This window comes from Centruroides vittatus, unplaced genomic scaffold, assembly GCF_030686945.1.
Source record: "Centruroides vittatus isolate TY-2023 unplaced genomic scaffold, ASM3068694v2 contig_549, whole genome shotgun sequence".
NCBI lineage: Eukaryota > Metazoa > Arthropoda > Arachnida > Scorpiones > Buthidae > Centruroides > Centruroides vittatus.
Window position 1 is genome coordinate 1,638,036 of NW_027122325.1, and position 10,331 is coordinate 1,648,366.

Sequence of the window (10,331 nt, forward strand, 5' to 3'; positions counted from 1 at the left end):
TTATTTATTTATTTAATATTTTGCGACTCATATTTCAAATGTCTCTTAAAACACATCACAGTATTAGTGCTTTCCAGCATATGGAAAATTTTTACTTTGCTTTTATTAAAAATTAAATATATATATTAATAGAACAGATTTCTAAGCCGAAATAAAATGCTACAGGATATACAATATTTAAATTTTAGCCGTCACTTCATTAGATTTAAAATCATAAATATTACCTACTCCTATAGAGATTTAGTTCCTATTTATAATTCCTTTAACGTATTCTATGTGAAAACTTGTTATTACTTTGTTTAGTTCAATTTTATTTAATGTGAATAAAATCTACAAATGATTACAATATCATTTTAATCTTTAAAATATTCGACGTATTTTATAACTTATATGCATAAATCTACTGATTCTTAAAAAATATCTTTTTATTTTATTTTATTGTTTTAAAAGTTTTAAAAATCAATTACTCAACTACAAAACGAGTAAAAATATCGTCTGAAAAAATTATACTGTAATAAATTATAATCGACGGATAATAAATTAAATTACACATTTCTTTGTTGAAAACATCGATAAAAAGTGAAGTTTGCATTGCAGAATTACGTCTATCAAATATATTTTGCATGTAAAATTTATTTTAAAAATTTAGCGTAATTTATTTATATATTTATGCAATTGGATTTTTCTAGCTAAGAGTAATTTTAAACAAGAAAACAATAAATTATTTTTGAATAATTTAAATATTACAGTTTGTCAGATTTATATAAATACTAAACATGTTAATATTTTCATCTCCAATTTAAACTATCGTGTTATATGAAGAATAATTTTCAATAAAGATTAATTATTGTCATGAAATTTTCAATGACAAAATGATGATTCTGTATCAACAAACACTACATTTTTATCATGTTTCTTCACACTTCAATCTACTGCTTTCCGGACAGATGCAATTGATACAATTTTACATAAAGAGGATTTTCATTATTTTTAAAAAAAATATTAACATTCAATTATTTTATTCAGAAATTGCCATCTTTTCACACAATCTAACCTGGAGATTATAGTGAAGTAAAGAAGAAAAAACTTGCCATTGCAAAAAACATAATTGCTTTCTATTTTGTATATCAATATCATAATATAACATGTATAATAGTATAGTTAATTTATTGTACTGTACATGTATAGTAACTAGCCTATCCATGTAACTTAGAGTCTTAATAGTATGGTAACTGAGTGACCAGTATATCTATCGACTCTGGTAATAGGTATTATTTGTGTTTATTATCATATTTAATTAATTACTATTTTTCGTATTATCATATTTAATTAATTACTATTTTTGTTCTTTGTAATTGATACCATTGTGTATTCAATATTTCAACAAAATCATGTAATAAATGAATACGAATTTGACAAATATGTTTAGAGTTAAATGAAAGATTTCTAATTAAGTGAATATACTCCTTGACAAAAATATTATGCATCAAGAAGGTATTGGATTCAAATGAAACTTCATTAGTGCGAACGTAATGACGATAGTAATAACTAGGGCCGGGATTTAGGCTATATGTTACTTACCCAGTGTTACCAATTACAAACACATTACTATAAACGAATATGATCAAGAAAACGCTTAACTGGTTAACCTATATTATTCTTTAGTCTATATATTTAAAAGATACAAGAAAAAAATTAGTAGTAAATTTTTATTTTGGAATCGGCGAGGATAAGTTTACCTTGATCCTTGAGCTTCAATGTCATCTATCAAAAAACATCTAAGTTACTGTGAATAGTAGAAAATTTTCTATCGTGATCTGTCGTTCGTATTTCTCATCGCAGCACAAATTGTTTTTTTTTTTTCCTGCTTTACTACAATTTGTTAATTTCGAGTGGAAGTCTCATAAACATTAAGGATAGGAAGACTAGAGTCTTGAGACACTTTAAAAATTACTGTGCATTTTACAATTTCATTTTATGATTTATTTAACTGTAATAAACCACAGCTTTATTAAATAATTAAGAAATCGAAAACTGAAAACTGCTCGTGTGAGGTTTCGAACGAGGTCCGAACACTGCATTGAATTATATTTAAAAGCTTTCCACTCAGGAAAGAAATTTCGTAAAGTAAACACAAAGCGAAAATAAAATAAAAATAAAAACTTATTGAATGTACGTCTCAGACGTCCTGAGTTTACGTGTCGGACCTGGAAATCGAACTATGGCTTCGGTGCTCGTAAATATGAAAAATAACGGCGAGCTCGAAATGTCATAAAATATTTCGTTTAATAAAAATATAGCGAAACATCTAATAAAAAGTCTTAACAGACAAGAAAGAAAACAAGACTCATCGAAATCGAAATACGAACAAAAGTTCCACCGTTTGTCTGAACATCCCGTGGTCGGAGATCAAAATGCAGGGTCGAGTTAACATCGTGGCTCGACTTTTCTCGTGCCTCGATCGGGTCTAGTTCTACCTCATACAAAAAAAGGAACCAATCGGGAAGGATAGAGAAAGATTCGGAACTAATTAAATTGTTCTGTCCGATGATAAATTCTATATAAACCCGCATCTCAAGGCTACGCCACGTTTTTCCATCTGTTTTTCCCAAACCGCGTTTCGTCGATCCACTTTCTCTGTTAATTCACTCGCATCTATCAGTCAACTTCTGCCCGATTTCATCGCCTAGAAACTCAGAACTCATCGTCATACGCCTTCGAAAGAACGTGGTATCCGACAATCACGGATTAAGTGACCTCTCGACCATCCCGTCTACGACTCCAACCCGGGTCCGGCATCATCGAACTCGCAGTGGATTTGTGAACTGTTGTCATAACTCCCAAGAACGACAATTTCTGTATCAATAAACGGGAAAATTTGTAAAGGTTCTGAATCCATCAGCAGTTCGTGGTTTTACCCATACACCCTCCTTGGGTTCGGCTTCCTGGCCAACTCAGTATCGGGCTGCGACAATAAATGCCGTACACCCCCACCCCCGTTTTCAAGAAAACAATGTCACGAATCAATGAAATAAGCTCTCATGTAACCGTAAACTACTTCTTTCATCACATCCAATTACCTGTACTATACTTGTAAATTATTAAATAAAGGAAGAGGATATTTCTCTTCATTTATATATCACAATACATTTAAAGGATTTAATTTAATATAAATAATAAACGCATTGTCCAATAAGCATTAAATAATATATTATTATAAAAATTCTCAATTATAAAATAATTGTTACTACACAAATTACAGATTAATGCTTTAATTTTCATTATAAATGTCAAAAAATTTACTTATGCGGTTATTCATAATATTTTGATGTTTCAAATAAATTGCATATATACTGTATTTCCTTTATTAAATTGAATATTAAAGGTAGCAATTAAAGGATTCTACAATAAGGAGGTAATCAGATGAAATGTGAATATTTTTTCCAACAGCTGTTAAATTCATAAAACAGTTAAAGCATTTCTCTCTGGCAAGGTATAGAGACGAGTAAAACTAAACATTTACAATACGATAATTAAATTAATAGCCTCCAGTTCAACTGATGAGGGATTTATCGTTACGTTGAGATGCAAAAAATAAAAAATAAATAAAAAACAAAGTCTGTAGTGAACTCCGTTTACGACGTTCGGAATCTGCAAAATAAAACGACTGGCTCGCGTGGGGGTCGAACCTCCTACCTTCTCATTAGTAGCACGACGCCCTAACCGACTGACCTAACGAGCCGCGAATGCGTGCTGATTCTTCAAGAATATTATGGATCGACATTCCGTTACGATGCATGCGACCACGAAAACAGATAACTGAACAATCTACTTTAAATTGGTATTTCCACGAAACTTTTATGCTACTCAATTGCCGAAATGAGCTGATTTCAACAAGCGCGTTCTGCAGAAAATTCAAATACATGTCGCTCGGGTCGGCAAACTGCAAATGCACCCTCCGATATCTCGCTTCCATTATTCTCCACTTGGATGACATTTAATTCCTCGCTACAGCGTAATGACAGCAAATAATTGCCAGCGAAAGTCTTCGAAAGGATAGCATTGCTAGCGGGATATTCAGAAGGCAAGCGTATGTCACGGACACATCTGAACATTGATGTTTGGCTGGGTATATTCGGCGCTTTCTCCTGAGGTGACTGCGCTAAACAGCAAACATCCCGCTAGCAAATGTACCCACCGATATCTCGCTTCCATTATTCTCCACTTGGGTGACATTTAATTCCTCGCTACAGCGTAATGACAGCAAATAATTGCCAGCGAAAGTCTTCGAAAGGATAGCATTGCTAGCGGGATATTCAGAAGGCAAGCGTATGTCACGGACACATCTGAACATTGATGTTTGGCTGGGTATATTCGGTGCTTTCTCCTGAGGTGACTGCGCTAAACACCAAACACCCCGCTAGCAAACGCACCGAAATCTCACCTCGATTAGCTTTCGACTTCTGAATCGTATGATTTCAACAATGGAATTCGAACAATAAAATTCAACAATACTATTCATTGTTGCGTTGTATTACAATCTGAAAATTTTCTAAAACTTTTCGTAATTTTTTTTCAAATAAAAATATTTGTCGATTAATTACACTAAATTGTGTTTAAGAAACAAAAAAAATATTAATATTTTATATTCATACTATAATATAAAATTAAATAATATTTTAAGATAAGAAAAACCAAATGAAAATGGTATCTTATCTATAGTGATAAATTGTTATTAATATGAACCGCAAATTAAGATAAGATTTATGACATTGGTATTTTTTTTTAAACTCTTTCCGCCCTGTGGGCACTAAGAGGGCCTTTTTTAGTAGACCCATTATGGATTCGGCCAGGCCCACAATGGGGCGACCGGGTGGTGAGGGACGGGGCCCGACATATCCGAACGGACCACCCCCCGAAAAATTCCTGGGGATTATTCGACCCGTTCGGATTCGATCCCGGGTCCCCCAGAGCGGTAGGCTGCCACCTTGACCGCTCGGCCATCCGGCCGTCGACATTGGTATTAATATTATAAAACATATATTTATATCATAAAATATAAAGCTACGCTCGCTAAATCAATGATCCTGCACTCGAAAGATCGCACAAGGGTTGAGTTGCTTTTTTTTATTTTTCAAATCCGAGTCAGTTTCATATCTGATCTTTCATTCAATAGATTTCCATTTATTGAATATTTTAATGCCTATTTTCTAATTTATTTCGAGGCTTTTTTATTTTTCTCTATGCGCAAATTATTAAACACGCACCTGTTGGTGCGTGTTTAATAATTTGCAGTCTTCAGAACAGGTGTTTCGGTCAATGCGTACGACTTTCGCAGTAAACCATAGTTTTGTATCGACGTAGCCGTCAACGAGTCCTTTATTCATAACGGTAGCGGACAACGACGCAGCTCGGAGAGTTTTTTTTTTTTTTTAACTCTTTCCGCCCTGTGGGCACTAAGAGGGCCTCTTTTAGAAAGCCCATTATGGGTTCGGCCAGGCCCACAATGGGGCGACCGGGTGGTGAGGGACGGGGCCCGACATATTCGAACGGACCACCCCCCGAAAAATTCCTGGGGATATTCGACCCGCTCGGATTCGATCCCGGGTCCCCCAGAGCGGTAGGCTGCCACCTTGACCGCTCGGCCATCCGGCCGTCAACTCGGAGAGTTTCGTTGCGAACTCGAAACGGAGGTTACGAAAATTTTTCGACGAACAGCAGCAGATCGACTAGCGCAAAGTGAAAAGATAAACGACATAGAACAGGAGTTAGATTGGAACGAGTCGAGACGATTCCTGCTCGGTGGATAACGTGTATAGTGGAGTTTGCGGAGGTGGCATGAACGACTTCCCACGTGGTCTAGTGGCTAGGATACCTGGCTTTCACCCAGGAGGCCCGGGTTCGATTCCCGGCGTGGGAAATTTTTTTCGCTCCTCCGTTTCTAAGTCGTCCATTTTTCGGGCGTTGTTTTTTTCTTTTTCGAAGCAATCCTACAAACTTACGATCGAGACCCGAAGTCCCGTGGAAATTTTTGCAGACGGATTTGCATGTTTGATTGGGAGTAAAAATAACAATAGCAGCGCCAAGATGCAAAAAATCGATCAAAAGCAACTACCAAAATTGAAGACAAAGTCTGCTCGAAAGGGACCACCATTTATTTCTTGTCTTTCGGACATAGAAATGGTGGTCCCTTTCGGGCAAACTTTGTCTTCAATTTTGGTAATAATAATCTCCATCGGACGAAAAAATTTACAGCACATAAGCAAGTTCCCATGCCGGGAATCAGAACCCGGGCCACCTGGGTGAGAGCCAGGTATCTTCACCACTAGACTACATGGGAGCACGCGTTAGTCAGAACTACAATCTCTTTCCTGCTTCACGTAGAATTCAGCGGTTGGGAGGGCAACGAGTATTCGAAAAATCTCGAGGAATTGCGATTGCGCTCTCTTTTACTATTTGTTTTAACCAGATTTGTAAAATATTAATGCGTTAAAATAAATTTTAAGTTAATCTGAGAAATTATCAACTAAATTTCAGGCAGCCGAATAACAGAAAAATCATTCTCTACTGCGGGCACTAAGGAGGTCCTTTTTAGCAAGCTCATTATGAGCCTTGACAGGCCACGCTGTCCCGGACTGACCACTGTGAAAGTCACGCGAGTGTACAATAGTCCACGAGAGGCAGTATACAAAAAAAAAAAAAAAAAAAAAAAAAAAAAAAAAAATAACAACAATAATTTATTTTTTTCACGTGATTAGCAATATACAGGATTCTTTCGGATTCCAACTCTTTTAATGTTATACAATATCCAAAACGGGTGAGGAATCGAGCGAATACAGACCAAAAGAACGCACTCGCGACAAATAAGAGAAGACGGACTTGTAATCTTACGACTAGCTTACACTAAATTATAAACTAAAAAAGAGGAAGAATACCTAGAAGTTTTAGTATGATAGAAGAGGTTATAAGGAATACTCGGGTTCTCTGTTTGGTATTGATTGGCTCTTCTGTTGGGGAACCACTCTAAATCGTTTCTCGCTGATCTTTTTCGGATCTCTTCGAAGATTCTCCTTATACAAGGGACGTTGTCTCTCTCTCTTTACGTTAGCGGGTTGCTTTCTCTTTCTGTAGGCCAACTTCGTCACCCTTTGTCCTTCTAGACGACGAGCAGGAGCGTAACTTTCGCACGTCTACCTTCACCGAGAGTCCGACCCAAGAATGAACCTTCTTATCGTTCTAGTAGCCTCAAAAACTTCACTTCCCATTGTTAACGTGGGTCGTGGAAAGGGTTACCCCACCCACACGAAGGAATGTTAATAGAAAATTCGAGAAAACAAAAGAAAAAACAAAGAAGAAAGAGAACTTAAAACTAAACTTATATATACATTAATATGGCGTATTGCCGCACCACATCTCAAAAAATTCTCGTAGTTTTTCGATCCGTCCGGATTCCATCCCCCGTTTAAGAACGACAGGCCGTTAATCTAACCGTTCGGATATCGGGTCGTTGAGCATATTGTATGAAAATCAACTTTCCAACAAAATGATCACAGGAAAAAATATTACAAAATTTAATTAGTAAGAACTACTTTGAGTTCATAAAATATTAATTATAAAGTAATAAGTGTAAACTGTTTTAACACTCCCATTCTTAACACTTCCATTGTTTAGGATTACCCTCCAAAATGCAGTTAAAAATATTTAAAAAATGCATCTAAAATAGCATAGTAGAAGCTGAATTCTTTACGATAAGCCTTAATTCTTTTCCTCTCTCCGCGGGGGGGGGGAGAATTTCTAAAAATCTCTTCTTAGTGTGCATTCTTGTGGCATACCCTGTGTACCAAATTTCAACTTTCAACTCCTAACCGGTTGGGCTCTGCGCTTATTATTATCAACCCATCTCGATTATATACATAAATTACAAACAGTTCGTAAATGTATATTTTCCACATTATTTTATCCATTAACCTCGTACAGCCTCGAATTCTTAGTTGTTTACGCTTTGCTCTTCTGTAATATTGAAGCCATTTAGCTCTCCGGGTTTTGTTAGCGAGAAAACCGAACAATCTTAACGCCTTTTTCTGACGAAATTTTACAATTCGGTATCTAACACCAAACAATTTAAAACAAAAATAGATAACTGAGTTAATTGAGATTGAAAAAAAATAGAGCCAAATTCGCTCTTAAATACCGTGTACATTACCGCGAAGGAACCAATATGGCGACTGCCGCAATGCACCACGGTATTGCATCCAGACTGTGTGTTTATAAACCTTAACTGAATAAAATTGTCTGTGGCGCCATCTTTTAGAGGATTTTGTTTAAAAAAAGTTTTATATTTTTAATTATTGTCAAATAGCATAAAGTTTAATTTTGAGGTTAGTGATGAGTTTCATAAAAATTGTAAATGTTAATAACGAATAATATCTTCATGAAGTCCGACCCCTCTCTAGATATGACATGACATCCTTCTATCTCTCCATCCCCTGAACCTTTAATCACCAAAGTGTAAAAGCATCAATGCCCCTTATACACCATTTACATAGACTATTTACACATATTGCATGACTTTTTTATTCCATTATCATTTACTTTTAAATTAATTTGTACATAGAACCGATTAAACGCGAAAATTATACATCATTTGATTCAGGTCAGTTCTAACATTTTTCCTAATGTTAGAACTGTAAGAAAAAACAAGAGCGAAATTTTTGATTACGTGAAAATTTCATTTATGTGAAATCGGATGTAAAAGCTTACATAATAGCTTATAATATCAGTGGCGTGCCGTCATTGGAAGCGATGGAAGTGCCGATTCCACCTTCCAATGACTTTCCCTTGTATTTTATAAAATATAAATTTTCATATTTTAACGTACTTTGAATTAATTAAAATTAATGTTTTATTATAACTGCATTATGTATCTTTTACAAATTTCTATACTACATGTGAAAAAAAACGATAAGATTGCTATTGTATATTCGAATAATTCGGTGGCGGAAGGAATGTCGAAACCGGGTCAGTCTCCAATCAGCCAGATTATATAGGCATTAGCACATGCGGTTTACAGTGCACCAACCTCACCCGGTTTAGCTCACCCGGCTAAACCGGGTAAGCGACACACTTGTAAAGAGTACAGCTTTATATCCCGGAGCGGTTGTGGGCTGTTAGCCACCTGCCTGTCAACTTCCAAGCAGCCAGATTATAGGCATTGGCGCATGCGCTTTACAGAGCACCAACGTCACCCGGTTTAGCTGGTGGATGCTTCACACATAAAGCTTCTAACTTTATATCCCGGACCGGTTGTGGGCTGTTTAGCCGCCTGCCTGCTAGATATTCGGCTGCTCTCGCCCGATTACGTGAATCACGAGTAGACTAGATCAACGGCGGGCAACCCCGGCCCGCGGGCCAGCTACGGCTCGCGAAAAGTTTCTATCCGGCCCGCGAGATCTTTAATAGATTATTAAATTGGAAAAATAACTAATTAATAGTTAATTTTCCAATTCTTTGTAATTTTCGAAAACGATAAGAGAAATAAATGTAGTAATAAACTTTTTATTTATTTATTTCATATTTGCAGACTAAAAAAATTACGAGTCACAGAAAGGCGTCAATTAACTACTACGGCCCGCGGAAAAACGTAAAATTTATTCTGGCCCGTGATATAAAAAAGGTTGCCCACCCTAGACTAGATTTATAACTTAACCCAACCGATAGGAGTTTACTGGCATGTTTTTATGATAGTTCTGTATAGTTGACGGGAGTTTTAAAAAATCCATTAAAATATTTGATATATTTATTCCGCTCTCCCATCTTATATTACTTACGGGTTTCAATGTTAAACCGGTGATATTACGATTATAGTATGTCCCATCTGTAAAGGAATGCAGAAAAAACGTGTACGATTCTTGTATAATGTTAAAAAATTAACTGTTACTTTGGCATCATTATTTACAACCAAATTTAATGAATGAGACGTACAATGGTACAAAAAAAGCTCTAGAATTTATTTTCCTTAAATGTACGATCTAAGTATCGGTTGTCATAAAAATTTCTTTCCACTTTTTTCCCAAGACTTCAGATATTCGAGTACAAAGTAACTGGTTTCGAGTTATTTCTACTAAGAAGTAGTTAAATAATTAAGAGATTAGGGAATGGTGACATAAGTAAAACCCTGCTGACTTAAACAAAAGCTTAACCGAAGCAATTACTAGCTCAGTACAGTGGGGAACTGATTTCCGTGTACACCTGGTACTAAAACGAATTGCAGTAGTTAGAAAACAAATGACTATTAAGTTTAACATATTTACATCTATGGTGAGAAACGTTTA

General features: G+C 35.7%; 2 non-coding genes across 2 annotated transcripts; one reads left to right on the top strand and one right to left on the bottom strand.

Moving 5' to 3' along the window:
• Positions 1 to 5,848: 5,848 nt before the first annotated feature.
• TRNAE-UUC (transfer RNA glutamic acid (anticodon UUC)) lies at positions 5,849 to 5,920 on the top strand. The gene has a single exon. It is a non-coding gene; the product is annotated as a tRNA-Glu (tRNA).
• A 347-nt stretch (positions 5,921 to 6,267) lies between these two features.
• Positions 6,268 to 6,340, bottom strand: TRNAE-CUC (transfer RNA glutamic acid (anticodon CUC)). The gene has a single exon. It is a non-coding gene; the product is annotated as a tRNA-Glu (tRNA).
• Between the last annotated feature and the right edge of the window lie 3,991 nt (positions 6,341 to 10,331).